Genomic DNA, 23,290 nt, shown 5'->3' on the forward strand with positions numbered 1-23,290 from the left:
CATGGATACCCAAGAAGAGCAATTTCCAAAAAGACATCCGCTGATCTGAAGCAAAACGCCTTCAGAACCGAGGGCCGCTTACTTGGAATGCTGCTTCATATTCAGGTCATGCAGAAAGGTCACAAAAAAAAATCACAATTCAAACCACAATTTACACAAAACAAAAACTGAATAAGTAACCAGAAATGACCATGTTTATTAAAAAATGAAAAAAAAAAAAAATATATATATATATATATATCATATATATATACTGTACATTATATAAACTATTTAAATTAACCTAAAAATAACAATAAATAATAAATAATAAGAGCACAAAAAAGACCTGCCTTATTGTTCACAATACTATTATTCACATAGAACATACTTAGTTGCCCTGATTATTTATTAGGTCAGCAAAATATAAATGGAAACATACTCTTATCTCATTTAGTTGTTTTTTTATTTACCTTTCAGAGCTATTTCGATAATTCAAATGATTTACAATATACAATATATTATGGTTATATACAGTATATATATATATATATATATATATATATATATATATATATATATATATATATATATATATATATATATATATTTATATATATATATATATATATACATATATATATATATATATAAATATATATATATAATTCACTCTTAATCGATTTTTTCGTTTTTATTTCTTTCATAAAGAAAAGGCTATTATTATTATTATTATATGTATTATATGCATTATTAATATTATCATTATTATTATTGTAATTATTATATGTATTATTATATGTATTATTATTATTATTACTTTTAACCAGACACTTCATATCTGGCAGAAAAGAGGCAAAAATATGAATATAAATTTACCAACAAATCTAATTTAACATGTTTATTTGAAGAAATTGTGTTCTCAAAACTCCTCCAAAACTTTGCATTTAGTTAAAGCTTGAGCTAAGTCATCAGAGGGCACATGCAAACTTAGCCCGAGTTAGTCCTATTCTAACATTTTAATGAGGGAAACAAGGCAGAGTAGGAGATACTGACTGAAAGTTAGAATATCACCAAATTTTGGGCACTTGCACGAGTTGGAGGCACTGGTGTTGTAGATATAAATGGGTGATATATTAACAAGGATGCGGGATGTTGTGTGTACGTGCAGGCACTCTAAATCGTGCTTAATCCCTAATCAGTCCTGGGAGAGGCCTATTCACCAAGCAGAAATAATGAGGTGCACAATTAACAGTTCAATGTAAAGCTACGGTCTCCTGTGTAGCACACACTATTAAACCGCAGGGACTGAAACCTTTAGAAAACAGAATAAAGTATTGCGCTGGAGGGGTTCTCTGTTGGGGTGAAAATGGCTGTGACGTCGTCAGGTGCGGCACTGCCCGACTATTAATAGACGGCTCCCATGATCTCTATGTGTCCAGGTGCAGTGCATTGCTGTGCGGTCCGAATGCAGTCCTAATTTTACCCACACGCAGGTAAAACAATAGCTCACTAAACAGCAAATTTCTTGTTCTTATCTTGTTTACCACATCATTTTTGTCTTCACTATACACATAATGAATAGCTTTTCAAAAGAAGTAAATGTTGGAGCATTAGTATTGTCATGCAGCTTGTATCCAGATAGGGATAAGCTTTGCAACATTGCATTTGGACTTGCTGAAAAAAATGTATCTTTGGTAGCAAGATCGAAATCTGATCTGCCCTGTTCCCGATTATCTGTGCACTGCATCCATTTCCTTCCGCTAACAATTATGGCAAGACAGAAGGTTCGGGGACATCTATCAAGCAATATATGACAGCTGCGGTTTCCTGCACTGCAAATTACAATTTCTCTTGAAAGCTCAGATATTTGACATCTTTTCGATTGACTTTTGTCCAAGGCTAACTGCACCATCTAAGCAATTCACATTTTCAATAAAGGCATTGATTAAAAAAAAAAAAATCTTTTCTCCCATGTGTTCACATAATGGAGGTATGGAGTGGTTATAGGTGTCTTGACAAGTTGAATGCAGTAACTCAGGGCATATCTCGGATCCCAGCGGTCCTTTTCTAAAGGGTATTTTAATCCCTGGCAATCGATGGTCAGTCGTGTCGTGCTTCAATTAAAATGTTGTTCTGGTTTCACTGGTGAAGTTGTTTCCAGTAGGGACTCATTCCACGTAGCACGTGTTTGTGCTGGAAATCTGAGATTTGAAGGGAGCCGGCTTGAGTTTAACGTCGTAAATTCAAAACAAACTATCGTACCGAAGAGGAACAAGAGATGGAGTTTACGGATGAGAATTAAAATTTTGTGTATTTCTGTAGTGGCAAGTCCAACATGGTGAAGACGATTGGAAACCTTCACAGAAACTTGGTTATTTGTTGTGTTTGTTGATTAATGTAGTTGGATTAGTTTGTTAGTTTAGTATTTATATTTCACACAGCAAAAATTATATTTTTTTATCACTGGAATGAGTAATCTTTAAATACGTGTTTTTATCGCTGGAATGAGTAATCTATAAATACATTGCAGCTATTAACAAGAGGAAGGCGGTGCCTGTTGTTCTCCGTGGGTAGAGAAGAGAGAAGCCAGGGATGGCGGTGGTGGGTTCATCCCATTAACCAGAGGAGGAGGATGCAGGAAGTTTCCACAATGTGTCAATGTGTATTTATTGACCTGTTTCTGTAATAAAGTGTTTTCAGATTATTTTTGTTATCAGTTATTTGTGTATTATTAAATGAAGAAAAACATGCAATGGATATGTTCTTGTAGGTTTGATAAAATATTTGAATAAATTAATATCTTGTGAAGAAATCGACAGATTTCTCTACTAAAAAAATCTATTGCTTGACAAGTCAGTTTGACTAGAGGCCACATGTAGTGACTCTAAGCTCCAAGGAGACCGACCTGCTTCCGTGTTGCCGACAGGTATGGTATACCTGCTGTTTGACTGTCTAGCAATCTAGCAATCTGTCTTGCTATATAACATATCTATCGATCCATCATCTATCAACACATTGACCTATATATCCTTCCAAAGTCCATGCTGTAAATCCACTGTCTCAATGACTGGTCAATGTGATCTGGGAGGACGTGACGTGAAGGTTGAGAAACACTTAGACATGCACACTTGTGTAAAAGCTGAGATCAATGACGTAGGTTACATGAAATTCATTTCTCATATCTGTGAATAATTCTCAGTCGTATCACATGGTGATGAATAGTTATTTAAAGCTACAAAACGGTGCCGCACAGTGCTGCATGGACAGAAAGGGCATTCGGTGTGTACTTTTGGTGAATTTCCTGGTAATTCAAATGATCATTTCCACACTTTAAATGCTTACAATTGAGGTACAAACTGAACACATGTTATTGCCTTTCCTCGATAATCTACTACTTTGTCTCCTAGGAGGGGATTCTGCACAAGGTCTTAAGTAAGAACAGTGCTGTATGCGACTCTCAAGGCACGATTGTAGGAAAGCTTTGGACATGTGAAGTCATAGTTGAAAAAATTGTTGCCTTGGCAATCCTTATCTTGTTACATGTGGGAGATGGAACTCAACACATTTTTTAACTTGTTTTCTGCTCAGATTCTGTAAGGTCAGGCTCAAACTCTAACCAGCAGAAAGAACAGTCGGAATCTTACACTCAAGGTTTCATTTCAAGGTTGCGTGTAAAAGATGGTATTCCTTACGCAGAGTACAGTATATGAATGCTTTGAAGCATCTGGAAATACGACACCCTGTGTCTCCTGTGATTTTCATGAAGTTACGCAATCTGGAGACGATTCAACTAGTGATTTTTTTCTTCCTTTTTCTTTCCCCCAAACTAAGTGGGCCTCATCCTTGTGTCATATTAGCACTGAACCGCAACATATAAATATTGTATAACCTGAAGAATCTCACTCCATACTGCCACACTGATTATCATCTTGGTCTCGCACTAATTCTCGACGGAGCCGCTGCAGGCTAGAGACTATAGTCTCTGCTTCGTAGGTTTGCTAGTGACTCCTGTGCAAATCTAGGTTGCAATGTTCAAGATGATATCGTCAAAGGAGGGACGCACTCTTGCACACACACGGCTACAAACACACACACACTACTGTGATTTTATCCAAACATCTTTTGTGCATGATACAGTATATCAATGTGATCGCTGAGATAACTGATTCACCAGGACCTATGGTTGTTAAGACAGAACAACTTGCTATGAGAACTCGCCAGCTGTGCCATGAAGATTTTTCTAATTCCACATTTAAATAAATAACAGAAACTATAGCTCAAGTGTTGCAAGATCAAAATTGCAAGGTTGTACTCATTAATGTAATTCTCACAATAGCAGGTTTGACTCTTTTTTTTAAGATGCGGTAACTGAGGATTTACTCAGTAAAGTGTATAGAGTCGTTCAATTTTCTGACTTTTTGTACGTTGGATTCAGTTGATGAATAAAAACGAGTCAGAAGAGTCAGTGGCTTTGAGTCGTGAATGGAATTCTGAAAAGAAATAATTTAACTGTCAAAATGATTTATTTTGGTGGAATGCAAAATGTGAATCGTTCACATCGCTTGTTCACCCACTCTTTGTGCCGTCAGATGCCCAAGTCATTTAAAAGATTAGTTTGCTAAGAACGAATCATTCACAAGCCTTGCATCGCTGACCACAATAGGCCATAGCAGGCCATAATAGATTCAAGATTCAAGATTCAAGATTTTTATTCGTCACTTACATATACATACTTTCATACATATATGCAGTGAAATGTAATGCAACGCACCCGGTGATAACACACAATATGTCCTAGGAAAATGTTCTTTCTAATAGCCCAACTAACTGACTCCTAAAACGTAATACAGTAAGTCGAATACTTATAGAATAAAATAAAAAAATATATAATAAAATTAAATACAATAAAAATAAAATGAGATAAAATGGAATAGTAATAATAATAATGCACAGGTCTAGGTGCTTGTGACATTTTAGTGGTTAATAGGATAGTGGTGTTTTGTGTGATCATTTAATTGTCAAATGTGGTGTGGCAGAAAAAAAAAAAAGGGAAATACTGCTGTAAGCACCCAGAGGGGCAAATAAACATACCCAAAAAACCCAGAGGGTTGGACAAGAGAAGCCTTGAGAAGGCACACTTAAGCAGATTCACCCTTAGTGAATGTTAATTAATAGAAAAACTAAGCCAAACCCAAGGTAGGCCTTTGCACACACGTTCTGGGCTGATCTGGCACGCCGAGGTGCCACTCTGGCCTCACAGCTGCCACATCTGAATTTGCTCGATAAACAGATTTCGCTCCTGCACTTTCTCCCCATGAAGAACGAGCCCGATCAGAGATTGGAATGTAACGAAATTGGGGGGGGGGGGGGTTTACAGTTAAATGTTCTTGCGTTGTGCGGAACACTTCATAATCAAAAGTGAAGCGAGGCGTGAGAAAAAACTCTTCCTCTCACAAAAGCAATCAGAAAACATTGGCCGTTTTGCCGTAATTTCCTTCGCGGTGGTGCAGATGCGTTTTAATTGTTCCGGATGCTAATCCTTTCCCCAACATCACAACCTGATTGAAGTGCAGCGTTGCATTTAAGTGAAATCGCTGACTAGCGTTCAGAGGATCGCTCAGCACAGTTCGTGTGAGGCAAACTAACTATCACAATCACCCTGATTCGGATGCTAACCCAGAAAGGCCAGAAAAAGCCACAATAATTTGACGTAATTGTGAACTGCTGCTCGATCAGGACACAGGAAAGGCTCTGAGCACTCAGACCATTAACAATGAGTAACCAGTAACCAACGTTGAAGCCATGCTGAAATGCATTGTCATGACGGCTTTAATTTATGAAGCACCTTTCAAGGGAGCCAAGGTTGCTTTGTACACACAGCGAGGCAATGTCAGACTTGTGACTTACATTTGAGAAGCAGTGACATACATGCCAGCATCCTGTCATGATCTACCCCAATACATAAACCCTGACATACCTGTCGTTTGATTGTGGGAGGAAAGCAGAGCACCTAGCGGAAATCCACACAAACATGCCAACTCCACACAGAGAGGACCTTAAACAGCTGGGGCTCAATCCCAGGACCTTCTTGCTGTAAGGCAACAGTGCTAACCACTGAGCCACTGTTATCCTCTTATTTGTCGATTGAAGCTTGTTGGGGAAACACAACAGAGAAAAAAATATATACATTAAAAGGAACTTGTCTGAGTAGGGAGCAGAGGGGAGACAATCACCCTAGGCCACTTCAAGGTTATTATTTTCATCCTTTATCGAGCGCTGCAAGCGCACGCGCACACTGATGGAAACACACACACACACACACACATACACACACACACACACACATGCACGCGCACAGGCACACACACGCACGCACACACACACACACACACACACATTCACATGGAACAGTTTTGCTTTGACAAAAGTATGTTTTTCAAGAAACCCCTCGTCGCAAGCTGTTTGTGAGGTTTTGATAACCATTGGATTAGTCTGCTGTACACGCTTGTGCAGAAATGGAAGGTGGAGATTAACAACGTTGGACACGTTCAGCACTAGCACAAAAGACAAAATGAAAAGAAAGCCTTTTCACACAATTAGGCCATTGCATAGATATACTGTATGCTGCAGTCACCGCTGGAGGTGCGTGAGTCGGTGGCTCACATGTCCTGTGTTCACGGCTTACAATCAATTCCATCTCCGTTCCATTTTACAATGAGTTGATTGCCGATGATTCCGTTTGTCGCCACCACAAATGGAACGTGTGCCTCTATTTAACTCTTCTGGGGTCGTTTCCCAGTTGCTTGTAGTCTTGGAATCACCTCAGTTCGAAGTAAGTAAGTAGGTACATTGCTACCCATTTGTGAGGTGGATTTGTAACCCGGCGAGCCTATTGATCGGATATCTCAATCGATCGGTGCGATGAATCGATCCTGACTCTGTGACATTTCTAAAGAGTGACGTGAATAGTTCCCAAGGTGTCCTAACCAAATCAGAGTTATTTTGTATGAGAACAGATTCATGCCATCCACAAAAAGATCCAGCTCAGAACCCTAATTCATGAATATTCATAGCTTACCCAAAAGCGTCCCCTGCGTTACCTCGAGCGTCCACGCAGCCTGTGCTTCAGAAGGGCCGGATTTTGTGTCGTTTTTATCGGAAAGACGGGAGGCAAAAACACCATGAAACACCTGTGTGCCCCCCCACTGCAGTGCTCATCAGCAGCCCAGTGGATAGTTTGACTTTTTAAATGACCAAATTACACATGTGGTTTAATGCAAGAATACGTGTATGACTGAGGAGTTCTCGCCGTCATCTGGCTATTTTCGATTCCCTGTGATAAAACTATTTCATATAGTCATTTGAAAGAATTCAGTGTAGGCAAAAACAGAACATGTCAGAAAAAAGCAGAGGAATGATGCATGACTCAGCTGACATTATTTCTCACTCTGTGCTGAATTTGGTTTTTGGATATCCTTGGTTTGTTTTGGAGAAAAATATTTTTGGGAGGAATGTTTCATTTAAAGTTCATATTTGTGTATGAGTCATTATTTTTTACACAAGGCATATTCTGATCAAATAATGACCAGTTTGGTCATTATACCATATATACCAGGCCCCCAACTTACCTATTTGGTCTCTATTTTCACCCATTTGTGTGACAGGTAGCAGCATTAGTCAGTCAGGAGTTTTAAGGGGCTTTTTTTTGCTACGTTTTCACAATTTAAGCCTCCGTTAAAGAGTTACTCTGGGATCTCTCTCTCACATTCAAGTCATTACTCTGGAGCTGCCTCATTATGAACCATAATTTAGCAGTTGATTGACTTTTTGTCCAAAACAACTTACATTCACACAGTGATGGACGCAGCCATAAGGGCGTTAAGTGTCTTTCTCAAGGATACTACAGCATGCTATCAGGAGGAGCCAGGGATCGAAAAGCCACCTTCAGAGCACTAGACAAGCCGTTCTACCTCCTGAGCTACTGCCCTCTTAATTGAATCTAAATCATGTACTGCAAGTAACAGTACTCAATCAAACCCTTTTTTTCACAGTTTATTTCCTGCCCGAGTGAACTTGCTGCAAGGTTTCCCAACGTCAAGTGTGTTTAGAAAAATTTTTAACAAAATTGGCATTCCATGCACCGGCGTGCATCCTGGTGCCATTCATTAATTGAAAGCGCTGTCAGGGTTCCTCTTTGTATGCAGAGCATTGCCTACTCTCGCTCTCTGCAAGAGCGGGCGGAAGAGGAGGTGTTAGCGACAACACTGCAACATTTACAACCACAGCCATACTGTAGCTAACGGTCTGTGTTTGCTCGCAAGCTGTCAAACTCACTGTAAAGTGAGAAAACAATAAAAAACAAAATGTCATTAGAATGGCTCTTTGAAGTTGTATTTGAGCTATAAATACAATGTCAATGGAAATAACTGTACAGCGTACTATGCTGTAATAGGACAACATGGTGGTGTTGACGAGTAGCTACTGTAAATACGAGTTTTAATTACTGGTTTAACTACGTTTTTGTTGCTGCTTTCAAAATAATGCAGCTTTTTTCTACTTCCAAGCTACTTTTTTTCTACCAAGTAAGGGCCACCCATTGACTGAACATGCTGTCTATTTCATGTCGACACGTGGACTTGATGTACTTGTGAATCAAATACTTGTGTGCCGTGCATGTGAACAACTGCTTCAGCATGCATGGACTGATCCCCGGTAACGTGCGTCACGCCCTGTTCCCGCCAGATCGCATGGTAACAAATGCATAGTTATGTAAGCACCTCAGTCAATTTGAGACAGAGGACACCTTATTTGTGAAGACCTTTCGAGAATCAATTTTATTTTTATTTTATTTTCAAAATTATTATTTTTTTTATTTTTCTAAGGACATTTTCTCAGCATCAATGACCTTTGATTGACCAATGTTTGTTGTGCGATGGGCTGTATAAAGCCGAAGAAGCTACGAGGGGAAAACAGTATCATGATTTTCCTTATAATAATTGATGGCAAAGATTCCCTATACTTAAGCTGCTTTTAGCTGTAGCTTAGCGACATTAAATCGTGATAAGCTCGCTGATTGGCAGGGTTTCATGGTGTTCTCCAGAGCGCTGTCGATTTTGTCCTGTGATAGATATGTATCTATTTCCCAATACATCTAGGAGAAAGGAATGTCCTTTGAAAAGATGTTCAATTTCCTTCCACTTTAGTACATTGCGGCCACCGATAGCATCGCAACTGACTATTCCTAGGCAGTTGTCAGGTGTGAATGGGAGAAAACATCAACGTTATCCATCTAGCCGAATGAAATTAATACAAAAGGTTGAATGTTAGAAAAAAAAGTTGAGAAATGATTCACAGCAACCTGTTAGAATCTCCAAAATTGTAATTGAATTGGAAAATAACAATATGTGCATAATCCAGGCTTGAAAGCAAGACTACTTGCAAGGAGCTGCCTCAGTAGTTTACTTTGCGTCGTGTGAAGGTAACCTACTGAGGCCGTATACGGTACATAGTGCCATGTACTGCATATCCCTGTCATTTTCTACTTTGCAGCAACTAAATTGTTGATCTCGACCCCCTTCCGACGACCATATGTCACACAGGAATACAAGAGCTCCTGCAGAACCATCTCACAGCAGTTGCTGGGAAGGTGTTGGTTCCTGATGCCCAAAGATAGAGTTGATGCCAAACAGTGAATACGTCCCCAAAGTGTTCATTAGTCTGCCTGGCCAAAGGGTAAACTGCATATGGGCCATGCCATGTGGTGAATCCCTTTACCACTACTCCCTCACAGATGGAAAACAAGAGGATGTTTCAGGCGCAGCGAGTGACAAAGACACCACGACAAGAGGTAAAGAGAGGGGAAGGAAATACACAGTACTTACTCGTGCTAAAACTCCATAACTAGCTGTACTGATGCAGGTAATGCAATTAATCTCTCCTGAGTGTGCGGGAGTGTATTGTAACATAAGCTTGTGAGTTTTAATTTCATTTCCCCACCTCACCGCTGGAACAAGCATAACATAATGTTAACATCCAAAGAAGTCTGACTGCTTCTGGCAGAGTTTATATATGGAGATCACTGAAATAATAATGTAGATATGGAAAGAGGGTGTTTACAGATACAGATGGCGCTTTTAGCCCCTTCGCTAATTGCATTAGAAAGTAAAGAATTCATACCCATGCCCTTTACTGGTGTTTTCACACCGCAGTGGAGACCAGCAGCTCAATAGCTGGCAAGCAATGCGGGCTAGAGGACGCTTATCGTCATTGATCCGCCATCAGATCCCAGCGCCGGCGTCAGTCACAGCTTCCCAAAGGGGAGCTGCACAACTTTAGAGGCAGGAGTCTTCAGCCTCCGTCTCCCCCAGCTTCCCCACTAAGGCAGAGGCAAGGGGGTCTATACTAGCAGGTCAGTATTCTTGTCCAAACCGTACATCTATAGCATTTAAAGGGAGCCAGGTATGGATGATCTCATTAACATTCTAGTTCAACCAGAAATTGATTTTTGTCCTCCATGGGTGGCCGTGGAAGACATAGATCATACAGCCACACCTTTTACCGCTCTGTCTCTGTCTCTGAGAGGTAAGAGGTTAAGTTGGCCTCCTTTAACGAGATCTGTCTTGAAAGATACAGCTAAGCTCCCTCCCACATCTGGGCCACCGCTCTGTCTTTATGAAGGGTTGGGGTCGCTCAAAAGCGCAATCAGTAACATTGGACAAATAGCAACCGGTGAAAACTTCAGTGCAACCATTATTTGAAAAGTTCATGGGACGGGGACTGAGCAGGAGATTGACAGGTTGGGGGGTTGAGAGAAAATTACCTGCTAAATAGAGTCCAGACTGGACTGCCTGTTCTGAGAGCCTGAGATCTCAGCAGCCATGGTGGTGGACTGACAGGCATTGATCAACATTTGCAAATCCCTGCCGATGGCTGCCTTTCGTTAGTCTCCAATCAATAATCTTGAATACCCACATGAATGCATGAGAATGTTGTGTAGCACAATTTGTTTATCAGTTTGTCAGAGAAGTGTGACTAATATGTGATCGTAATACTATATCCACTCATTTGGTATTCTGGCATTTAGTTGACTGTGGTAACGCAGCAACATGAAACTAACGTAGTAAATGAAACTGAAGTGAAAGCCATGTATTCATCATGAACAATAAATCTTTATTCAAATCAGAAAATGATATGACATGAATAGGCCTGAATGCAAATAATAGGGTATAATGCAATTTCAATTCCAATTGGATACTCTCTCTCTCTCTCTCTCGCTTTCTCTCTCTCTCTCTCTCTCTCTCTCTCCCTCTCTCTCTCTCTATCTCTCTCTCTTTCACATTTGCACGTTTTCATTTGGATAAATAAATTCAATTGAAATCAAACAAAAATTACTCACTCGTGAAATATGCAACGATCAGTGAATTTAGCGGTACACCTCACCTCCCGAACCCGCCTGAAGTGACTTGCGTTCAATCACATCTGTCTCCTATACGAGCGGGAGGGGTGCATCAAGCTCGATTGATCTCGAAGCTGCTTTGCCATCTGGATTCCCTCCCTTTTCAACCCAAATCACACCACTTTCAACTATTTCCACTGGGACCCCGAGACCCAAATTGAATATGTCCAAACAAGATGACACAGATAATTTCCACAGTCGTATCCCGCCATATGTTACAGCACTTTGAGACCGATGACACATCTCCTAACTTTCAAATAACTTCCAGGGTTGGCAAAATCGTGTGACAGTGATGGATGGATAAATGGATAGTTCCTAATGTGGCTGAAAAAAAAAGAAGGTAGTGAGGGCAAAGGTTTAATGTCACAAATTAAATTGTTCTGTGTGTAATTCACTGAGTTCCTCCCAGTGGTGATTGATCTTAAAAAATTCCCCCAACCTACAGGACATAACATTTCAAGATACATCTTCAATATTGAGATAGTATTTCACCTTTGGTTAAGAAGTGAACATTCAACATTCATGTTTGAAGATCGAGATGGCAATCTATGGAATTGCAAAGGCAGATGGTTCAAATGATTAATGGAACTGGTCATAAGCGGTGTATTCCACTGTAATCTTGATATGGTTAATTATTGAATTATATTTATATCTATATTCCCTGTGTTTTTATTAAATTTGACTTTAATTGTATTTATATATTTGTATTGTTTTTTCATCTATTGTTCGGATAAATTCTCTCAGGTTTCTTATTTTCTTAATTGCCATATTGTTATATGTTTATTTTATATACTGCACCTTGAATTGCACTTGCTTGCCTGAAATGTGCTCTATAAATAAAGTTTTACTTGATTTGATGTTTCTTTTCCCAGGAGACAAATCCCCCTACCGATGTTGTCAGCTCCAGCACCACGGAGCAAACCGTGCATGACAAGCTGGTGCACTCTTCTCCAAAAGCTCGGGCCCAGACCATCTGGTTGTCCAAGCCCGAGGGCACGCATCCATGAGGGCGACGAGAGCCCAGAGCCAAGAACCATGAAAACGCAAAACTTTGGTGGACGTTCACAGTCACACAACTTATAATAAGTGCTCAACTACCAACTTTAAGAGACCACATTCTCAGGCCAAGACGAGAAATGGGTGGACCTGAGGGGCGCCCAGCTGTTCTGTGGGGGTTTCAGGAGTTTTAGAATGTAGCGATCATACTAAGCTTTTTGGAAAAAAAAGTATGCGAAAAAAAATACATTGGGGGAAAAACATGCAATGGCATTAAAAACACCATTACTGAGAGTAACCCAATGCATATTTTAGGTACATTTGGTACCTTTGACTTTTTTTTGCAGCAGCAACATTTGAAAGTGGAGAATCAGAGCTTCAAAACAAGGAGTCAAGCCAATATTTTATCAGATTCAGCAGCGCTGTCGTTCTCGGCGTCGCGGTAGGAGAACTGACTATCATCGCTGAAAATGAAGACCAGTACGCACTGCTTCCACTGACTTGGATCTATCGCACTGGTCAGATTAACGTCCGCAATATGATTTAGAGCCTCCGCCACCCGCTTCTCACAATCCATAACACGGAGATTAAAATTTTCACAGACAAGTGAAACCGAAAGATCCTCGTCCTGCGCTTTGCTCTGTTGACGGAAGTGACGTAAATTTTTCTTTTTCGTTGGTATACGCCACCTACACAACAATGCATCGAGGTGTGTGTAAAAGCAGTACGATTTTAAGATTGAACAAAACCGTTTCACATTGTGACTTCACATCACATGGAATATGGAGGAATGATCTTCACTTGGAAGGTCGCTTTAAAGGAAATGATCAATCGGCATTCGCACTGTTCAGCGTCTCAATAAATGAACTGTTTCCCTTTGTAATCTAACGGGAAAATTTTACTCGACGGTTAAACATTTATCTACTATTAATATATCAAACTCAGTTTTGAAAACAAGTTAAGAGATTTACAAAAAAAACACAAAGGAACACGAAGGTGGAAAAATCAAATTTTCCTTCTCGAAAGGTTTTTTTCAACTTATTTGGCGGCTCGTGGCAATCTTAGAAATGCGCAACACAGCAGGTTTTGCTGCGGCGGATCACATATGTATGTACTGTATTCTCGACAATTTAATAGCCATTTAAAGAACAGCACTGATTATATTCTGTGCTCACACTTTGCAGAGATCGTGGTCTAAATCTGTATTTTTCAACCACTGTGCTGTGGGATCTCACCAGGTGCACTTTGAGACATTTTTAAATTCCATTTAAAATAAAGAAACAATGGATCTGGCGTTCCAAGATCAACATTGCAATGCTGCACAAATTCTTTAAATTCAGTTCCGGGCAGCTCTGCGTTTGTCAGAACAATGTGACGACTATGAGTAGTGATGAAAGGTTCAAGTCTTTTTTTGAGATTCGGTTCTTGAAGAGTGAATCAGTAAAAAGAGTCAATTTTCAGTCATGCAATATCACCCCTTTTCTTAGATCTCTACATTGGCTCCCTGTCAAAACTAGAATTGATTAATATAAAGTTTATATTACTGTATATAAAGCTATAAATGGCCTTGCACCTCAGTAAATAAAATAAATGCTAATTATACACAAACCAGCAAGAACTCTCAGGTCCACAGGCAGTGGTCTTTTAACGATCCCTCGTACCAACTCTAAAGCAGGAGAAGCCGCCTTCTGTATCTATGCCCCAAGTAAATGGAACACCCTACCGAGGGACCTGAGAGAGGCATCCACACTGAATACTTTAAAAAGCAGGTTTAAAACCTTGCTGTTCACAACAGTCTATGACTGACGATGTCTCTGTCTGTCTGGCTGTCTGTCTGTCTGTCTGTCTGTCTGCCTGTCTGTCTGTCTCTGGTGTTGTGGCTGCTGCTAATCTTATACCTAAACTTAACCCCCGCTTACCTTAAAGCTAAAATTAAGCATCTTTAACCTTGTACCCTAACTTAAACATCTTAAACCTTATACCTCAACTTAACGTCTCTACCCTGAGTGACGTAATCACCGGGTGTCATGACATTTCACTGCATATATGTATGACCGTATGTGTATGTATGTGACAAATAATCTCTTGAACTTGAACTTGAACTTGAAGTTGACTTCTCCGGTTCCAGTGAGAGCTGCCACTTCCGGTTCCGGTGACGTCTTTGCATGTGCGTTGCTGTTGTCCTTTTTGCTCATGTTTTTTGTTGTTTTTGCTGCTGGAGTGGATGTTGCTGCTGCTGTTGTTGTTGTTGTTTTGTGGCTGCTGCTGCTATTTCTGCTGCTGTTGTTATTGTTTCTGTTGTGATATTACAGTGAGAGGATCATAAGAAGGTTGTGTTTTGGGAGAGAGAGAGTCAAAAGGATCTCCCTCCCGGGGTCTGAATGAAAACTTGACCCATCATTTAGGGACGCTTATTAAAGGACCGTGACTGGTTTAAGATGAGATGGTGCACACAGTTTAAATTTCTGTTTCCGGTGAGGGCTACCACTTCTGGTTCCGGTGACATCTTTGCTGTGCGTTACTTCGTTGAGATGAGATGGTACACACGGGTTAGGGTTAGGGTTAGGGTTGACTCAATGTAGATGAGGAGATTTCTGGTTCTGGTGAAATTTTCAGTCAATTCAATTTTCCAACTCTTCGTTTATTTGATTCAGATGGTGTAATGCATGGTGGGAACAAGGGAGGCCTTCCTATGAACAATGTATGAGTCAGAAGTGTCAGTTGGCTCTGAATTGTGATTTTTTTCCGTGGCGTTTTTTTGCGGTGAACAGGATAGTGGGTTGTCGTGGGATAATATCATTGTATGCATTATTTCCAGGATTTGTTTGTGTTCGAGAACTCCTTCTTCTCCTCCTCTTCATGATTATGTATGTGGGAGCAGTTTATGGCGTATCCGGGTAAACTGGAGTCTATTGTGACTACGTCAAGCCACACCGTAATTTTTTTAAAGTTTGGTAAATGCATTATCCACTAAAATTATTGTTTTTTGTTTGTTTTTTTATATAAGGGCTGAAAAGAAAAATGGCTGCTACTGAGCTAATCTGATAAGCACCTATCTATTCCAAAATCAGGCAGCGTTTCATTTTCCCGTCAAATATCCACTGAAAATCTGGAAGTATTTGAAAAATCTTATCTATGAAAAATCGATGGACATAAAGCAGATGAAGGAAAACGCTGCACGGTAAAATCGAACACCTGCGACAAATTATCCAACAGAAAAGATATTAGCCAAAGCCAAAGTAAAAAAATATATTTTGTTGATGGCAGAAAAGCATACAGTTGCATAAATTGCATGTTCTTCATTTCCAAAAAGTCTGATAAATAGTGGACTTATGTGTAGTCATGATGACAAAACGTTTGGTTTGCATCACATCTACCATGAGTGAAAAAATTCAAAACTTCAGGCAAGTGTAGTTGTAACCGATTGTGATGTTTCTTTGTATCAGAGAATGAGCAGAACATATTATAAGAACATTAAAAAAAAATCTTTATATATACAGATTTGCTAGGACACCTAAGTGAATGAAATCACATGATAATTATACAATTGTAATAGCAGAAGTCATTGTAATATAAATAATGAGGAAATGGCCTTAATGACCTTAATGTACTGTATATGATTATTAAGATCGACATGAATATTCCAAAGGCGTTGGTTATTGGCTGTATAAACTGAACATCATATTACAGTTTTCAACTACCAACTTTAAAGGACCATTGTTTAGGGGCACACACTGTATAGAAGTTGTCAAGAAATTTCACAGCTTTGTCTCTCTTACATGGATTGATTAATGTTTGTGTTGTATTTAAATATAACACTGGCTGTATGGAATTGACTCTGCCGAAAGGGTTCCAAACATATTTCGTTTGCTTATATCCTAAACTATCTCTATTGGTGGTCATTATTCATTTAGTGATGGTATGTTAAAAATGTATTTTCAGCCCTGCTCTGGATTTCCCATGCAGAGAGGCGCATGATTTCATTCTAAACATAACAGCTGGTGGTTGGAGGAGCCACCCGGGTAGAGCCCCAGGGTGGGAGCTGACCAGCCCACTCAATTAGCGTCAGCTCACAGAGGACAGAGGAGAGAGGCAGACCAGCTCCCCCGAATGCTACCGTATTACCACAGGAGGAAAGCAGTAGTCACTAGGTTGCTTGGAATTAAACGTGTATATCAGGGTATATAGCAGTGTATTTCAAACACTGTGTCAAATGTGCCGTAAAGCTTTTTCAAATTCCACTTAAAAACAATATAATGGGAATGAGCTTTTGTGTTGCAAGATCAAAATTGCAAGGCTGCACTTATTCATCTAATTTGTCAGTTCCAGGCAGAATAGCAGCTCCAGCAGAACAAGTCTCACTCTGTAAGTGAGGACGCAGTAATGAAAGGTTCAACTCTTTACAGAGAGTCATCAGATTTTTCGACTCTTTATTTGTTTGGTTCAGTTGGTGTAACACATAGTGAGCAAAGCAGGACTTCCTGACCGATGAACGTGAATCAGAAGAGCTGGTTTGGCTCCGAACTGTGAATGGTATTCTCACAAAAATAATTTAATTCTCTCAAAAATATACATTTTGGTGGAAATGGAAATAGCAAATCAGTCACATTCAATGTGAATTATGCTGAATGCATTGGCCTGTTTTTCCTTGGACTTTAATTGAATTGTCAGTAATTAGTTTCAGTTGGTGAGTCGACTAGCTTGCTCACTCTTTTGCCGTACTCCAAGCTCCAGAGTCATTAAAAAGATTGGTTCGCTACGAACAAATCGATTGCGAGTCTTCCGTCACTATTAGTAGGCTATAATATTAAGCATATTTAAACATGAAGAAAAAATGAAGGAAAAAATGTTGGGAAACACTGGCATACAGTACCAATATACTTTACAGACAATTCATCATCAACCCAACTGAGTCTTTAATTCATTAATTGTTATTAAAACACTGTAGACCATCAGATTTTATTAGCGAGATTACAAAAAGGGTTGGCCTATCTGGCCCAGTTCTAAATTGGTTCAAAATCTACCTACAGGACAGGCAGCTCTTTGTGTCCATTGGAGATTTTGTGTCAAACAAAGTGGATATTGCATGTGGAGTGCCCCAAGGTTCGATTCTTGGACCATAATTGTTTAACTTCTATATGCTTCCACTTGCACATATTGTAAAGAAACAAAAATAAAAAAATCATAATTATGCAGATGATTCACAACTGTACATATCCCTATCTCCTGATGACCTACACTCCCTCACTCAGTGTATTAATGATATTAATGCATGGATGTCACAGAACTTTTTACAACTGAACAAAGACAAAATAGGAATACTCAGCTTTGGTGCAAACGCTCAAAGACAGAAATTTGCAGCTAATCTTAGTTCTCTGTTCCTGGAGAGCAAGAATGAAGCCAAAAATCTGGGGGTAATCATAGACGGTGATCTAAATTTTAAGAACCATATCAATCACATCACAAAATCAGCCTTCTATTATCTGAAAAACATTTCAAAATTAAGAGGCTTCCTGTCAAAAGCAGACTCTGAAAAATTAATCCATGCTTTCGTAACGACTGGATTGGACTACTGTAATGGCCTATTCACCGGCTTCCCGAAATCAGCTGTGCAGCGGCTACAGTTAATCCAAAATGTGGCTGCACGGGTTCTCACTGTGACAAAAAAGTTTGAACATATCACACCTGTTCTTAGATCTCTACGTTGGCTCCCTGTCAAAACTAGAATCAATTAATATTAAGATTATATTACTGTATATAAAGCTATAAATGGCCTTGCACCTCAGTATACAAAATAAATGCTAATTATACACCAACCAGCAAGAACTCTCAGGTCCACAGGAAGTGGTCTTTTAACGATCCCTCGTACCAACTCTAAAGCAGGAGAGGCCGCCTTCTGTATCTATGCCCCAAGTAAATAGAACACCCTACCGAGGGACCCGAGAGAGGCCCCCACACTGAATACTTTTAAAAGCAGGTTTAAAACCTTGCTGTTCACAACAGTCTATGATTGACTGATGTGTCTGTCTGTCTGTGTGTTGCTAGTGTTGTGGCTGCTGCTAACCTTATACCTAAACTTAACCCTCGCTTACCTTTAAGCTAACATTAAACATCTCTAACCTTATACCCTAACTTAAACATCTCTAACCTTATACCCTAACTTAAACATCTCTAACCTTATACCTAAACTTAACCCTCGCTTACCTTTAAGCTAACATTAAACATCTCTAACCTTATACCCTAACTTAAACATCTCTAACCTTATATCTCAACTCAGCGTCTCTAACCTGAGTGACTTCTCCTGTTTTTTGTTGTTGTTGCTGCTGGAGTGGATGTTGCTGCTGCTGCTGTTGTTGTTGTTTTGTGGCTTCTGCTGCTATTTCTGTTGTGATAATACAGTGAGTGGATCATAAGAAGGTTGTGTTTTTGGAGAGAGAGAGAGAGAGTCAAATAGATGAGGATGTTTCTGGTTCCGGTGAGAGCTACCACTTCCGGGTTCCGGTGACGTCTTCGCTTGTGCGCTGCTGCTGTTGCTGCTCCTGCTGCTGCTGCTGTTTCTGCTGTTTTTGTTGCTGCTATTGTCTGCTGCTGGTATTGGTAAACATCTCTAACCTGATACCTCAAATGAACCACCTCTAACCTGAGTGACTTTTCCGGTTCCGGTGAGAGTTACCACTTCCAGTTCCGGTGACGTTTTTGCGTGTGCGTTGCTGTCTTTTTTGCTGTTGTTTTTTGTTGTAGCTGCTGCTGAAGTTGATGTTACTGCTGCTGCTATTGTTTTGTGGTTGTTGGTGCTATTTCTGCTGCTTTTGTTGTTGTTTCTGTTGTGATATTACAGTGAGAGGATCATAAGAAAGGTGTGTTTTCGGAGAGAGAGTCAAAAGGATCTCCCTCCCGAGGTCTGATTGAAAACTTGATCTGTAACTTAGGGACGCCAATTAAAGGACTGTGACTGGATTAAGTTGAGATGGTGCACACAGTTGAAATTTCCATTTCCGGTGAGGGCTACCACTTCTGGTTCCAGTGACGTATTTTCTGTGCGTTACTTTGTTGAGATGAGATGGTACACCCTGTTGACTCAATACAGGTGAGGAGATTTCTGGTTCCGGTGAGAGCAACCACTTCCGGTTCCGGTGACGTCTTCACTTGTGCACTATTGCTGCTGCTGCTACTGTTGCTACTGCTGTTGCTGCTGTTTTTGTTGCTGCTCTTGTCTGCTGCTGGTATTGGCAAACGGTCTCTAACCTTATACCTCAACTTAACTATCTCTAACCTGAGTGACTTTTTCAGCTCCAGTGAGAGCTTCCACTTCCAGTTCCAGTTACGTCTTTGCGTGTGCGTTGTTTCTGTTTCTGTGGCTGCTGCTGCTGTTGTTGCTGCTGTTGTTGTTTTCTGTTGCTGCTGCTGTTGCTGTTGTTGCCACTGTGTTTGGAGTCGCTTTTATTGTCGTATTTGTTGTCTTTGTCGTCGCTGTTGCTTATGTTGTTGCTGTTGTTTCAGGGGCATTCTTTTGTAATGACCAGCTGACAACTATGTTCTCTCTTTCTTTTTTGTATTCCTTTGTAAAGCGCATCGTGTTGCCCTGGTATGAAATGCTCTTTATAAATAAAGTGTGACTTGACTTGACTTGTATGTCGGGATATCTATTATGGATTCGATGGCAAAATATTGCTGTGCGTAAAATCTTGTGTTGTGGAAAAAACCTTTCTAAAATATCTTGTTTAAGATAAGTTCGTCAGTAGTAGTCATTTGTTGACATACTGCAAATTTAAATAAGGTTTTATAAATTACTAGAATTTTTCATTCTATTAATATGATAAATCTGACTTTTTGCTGGGTTGCTGGCATAGTTTCGCTGGGGAAAAAATGGTTCCACGCATTAGGAAAAGTGAATGTGTAGTAAAACAGCATAAAGACCCAAGACTCTGGAAGTTTAAGCTCTATGGACAGTAAAATACGATTTTGTTTAAAAGTACATATCATATCTGATGAAATTATACGTGATAATAAGTTCTGTTAAAATGAGTACAAGTACTCCTCACTTAACGACCGGGTTCCGTTCCAAGGACCAGGTCATTAAGCAAATTGGTCAATAAGTGAGGACCCGTGTTATTTCACGGTACCGGGGCGTGGCCATTGCGAACGCTAGTGTAGTGAATACTGACAGACTGTTGGAACAAGACTGAGACTGAGAACAGTAATGCGTGATGAGACGTATACAGTTTATTTAGTATATATAGTGTATATAGTGTATATAGTATATAAAGTAGATAAAGGGTGATGCGCAATGAGATGCTAGACGCTGCCCACTCCGCGGAATTTGTACGCAGTGTACAATACAGACTGGTCAGAGAGCTGGTCGTAACTCCGAACTCCGTACTTAAGAGTTTCAGCTTTGAGGACAGAAGCCAAACATTAACAATAACAATAATAACAATAATAATAATAATAATTATTATTATTATTAGTAGTAGTAGTAGTGGTAGTAGTAGTTGTTGTAGGAGTAATAATAATAGGACCCAAAACCTGTTTTGAGTGATACGGTATACATATCAAATTCAAAACGTTTGGAAAGAGTTGGAGAGCACAAGGGTGTCGTGAAAATTCCCCATGAGCAGTTTAACCCCACATCTGTTCGGACGAAGGCCATCGGGTTGGTTTTACCCCCCCCCCCCCACCCCCCCAATAAAACCATAAAATCGTCCACTTATCCTTGAGGTTTGCTGCCATTCGTGTTGTTGCACATTTTTAACTGTACACTTTACCTTTACCATGTGTATATAGATATGTTTATATATTTATTTATATATAAATATGTTTCTTAATAATATAATAATGTTGTATGTTAATATGTTGTACGTAAATATGTTGTATGTAGATTGGAGTTGTAACGAAAGTAATAATAATTAATACTTTAATAATCCCCCTGGGATTATTAAAGTATTTCTGATTCTGATTCTGATTCTGATTCTGATTCTGATTCTCTTAAGACTTACTGGAGAAGGCTTTCCTTGGACTGGTTCAGTTTTTACCAAGCTTTGGAAAAGTTTATAGTGCCATTAAGCTTAGTTGTGCTGGTTTGTAGAAGCTCATGGATAGGAGACATTTGTAGACGTTTGTCATTAAGTTCTCCAAATTGTTCACAAAAGTGACGAAAATTGAGAATTTCAAAGCAACACAGAGAGCAAAGAGAACAATACAAAAAGCTTCTTAAAAAGTACAAATGCCCTGACACAAGCAACTTGTGAAAGTGAAACTACCCCATTGACATTTCTACTTCAGGAAAAGTAAATAAATAGTTGCTCTCAAATTAACTTCAAAGTATTCTGAGTGCTTGTCATATCCAGTGCCCTGATATAACCGGGCCTATACTATGACATAAAAGTACCTACTGAAAAAAGAAATCCTGCAGATGAGTGCTCATGCAGATCCTGATTACAATTTATAATAAAATAGTACAGGTGGAGTCAGTCATTTACAAGGATACACATATCACTAAATCCTAAAACCTAAGTAATACGATTGTGCATAAGAAGTACAGATATTTGCTTTGAAATGTATCGTATAGTAGTGTAGAAGACGAATGTCAAGGAAACTGAATATAATTAAGGAAGAAAGGATACGTGAATAATGTGCTTAAGCACAGTTACAAAGTACTTGTGTTTTGCTACTTTCCACCACTTATTTTCCAGGTCATTACTTTGCGTGTTATGGAGTTTTCATAACTGACAACGTCTCACTGGGCTCAGAAAAGTTGTTGTTCTGCCATTAAATTGTCAGGGGGGGGGGGCATGGTGCTTTACAATTAGGCCTTACATTCACCCACACACATGCCAACACACTCTGCCTTGAAAGGGTTCAGTGTCTAGCTTAATGGCACTTTGGCACGCTACCAAGGAGGAGCCCGGGATCAAAACCAGGAATCCTCTGATTACTAGAAACGCCCCCTCTGCCTCCTGAGCAGAGGGGGCTTAGGTTCACCACCAATTATTTTTTTCTGGTGATAAAGGTTGCACGTATCTAAGTCCTATGTGTGCTCAGTCCTATTTGTCCTATTTGCTATGTGTCCGAAGTTGTAAATCCTATTTGCCCAATTATGCAGTTTAAACCTATCTCAGCACAACACTGTCAAAGTTGGTAATCAGAAAAGCATTTTATTTTTAGCCATTTGGTATCTGTCCTCCTAACATGTCCTGTGTTTGACATTGTGTCAACTGCAAAACTTCAAGTTATGAAAAGGAGCATTTAACTTCCTCCTCTGGCCACATGGCTATTTTTATCGTCAGAATTCTCGCCAGGGAACTACAGCTCTGGAATTATCTGCTCATGTGCTGCTCCTGCTTTTCAGCAGTCTAACAGCGTTTGACAGTTTCAAGATGTTGCGTCTCGTTGCACCTAATGCAAAAGCAACTTGACAACACTTTACGCTGTCACTTCATGGCAGAAAATTAACTACCGATTATGGAACTTGACGCTACCATCAACTTTGTTTTACCTCAGGCTTCGCTCGGGACTTTGTTTACCGTTGTTGACAGTGTATGATGTTGCCATGACAATATCGCCACGGCGTGTTTATCCGTGATGTCGCTTCTCACTTCTCAATCTTGGGGGGGTTGACATATTGTGTGCTCGTCTGTATCTGGAAAAACAAAAATAAAAATCCCATGGTGTCGGGTGTATTTACATCCGTGACACCTTGATGTGACGTCCCCCATGTGGGATCTTTGTTGCACACACATCTCTCCGTTGGTGACGGGGAGGCGGGGGACTTCTATATGAAGATCACCCTACGGAGACCAAATGCTCTCCAGGCAAAGAGAAAAGGCCAAGGTAATAAACAAGAAAGAACTCCCCAAA

General features: G+C 39.8%; 1 protein-coding gene across 1 annotated transcript in view; it reads right to left on the reverse strand.

Moving 5' to 3' along the window:
• The window catches only part of gpc6a (glypican 6a), a gene marked incomplete at both ends in the record, with an annotated part of 187,944 nt that overhangs the window by 153,117 nt on the left and 11,537 nt on the right, over positions 1-23,290 (reverse strand). The gene's annotated exons all lie outside the window — the stretch shown is intronic.

This window comes from Zeus faber (assembly GCF_960531495.2).
Source record: "Zeus faber genome assembly, chromosome: 3".
In the NCBI taxonomy this organism is placed as follows: Eukaryota; Metazoa; Chordata; class Actinopteri; order Zeiformes; family Zeidae; genus Zeus; species Zeus faber.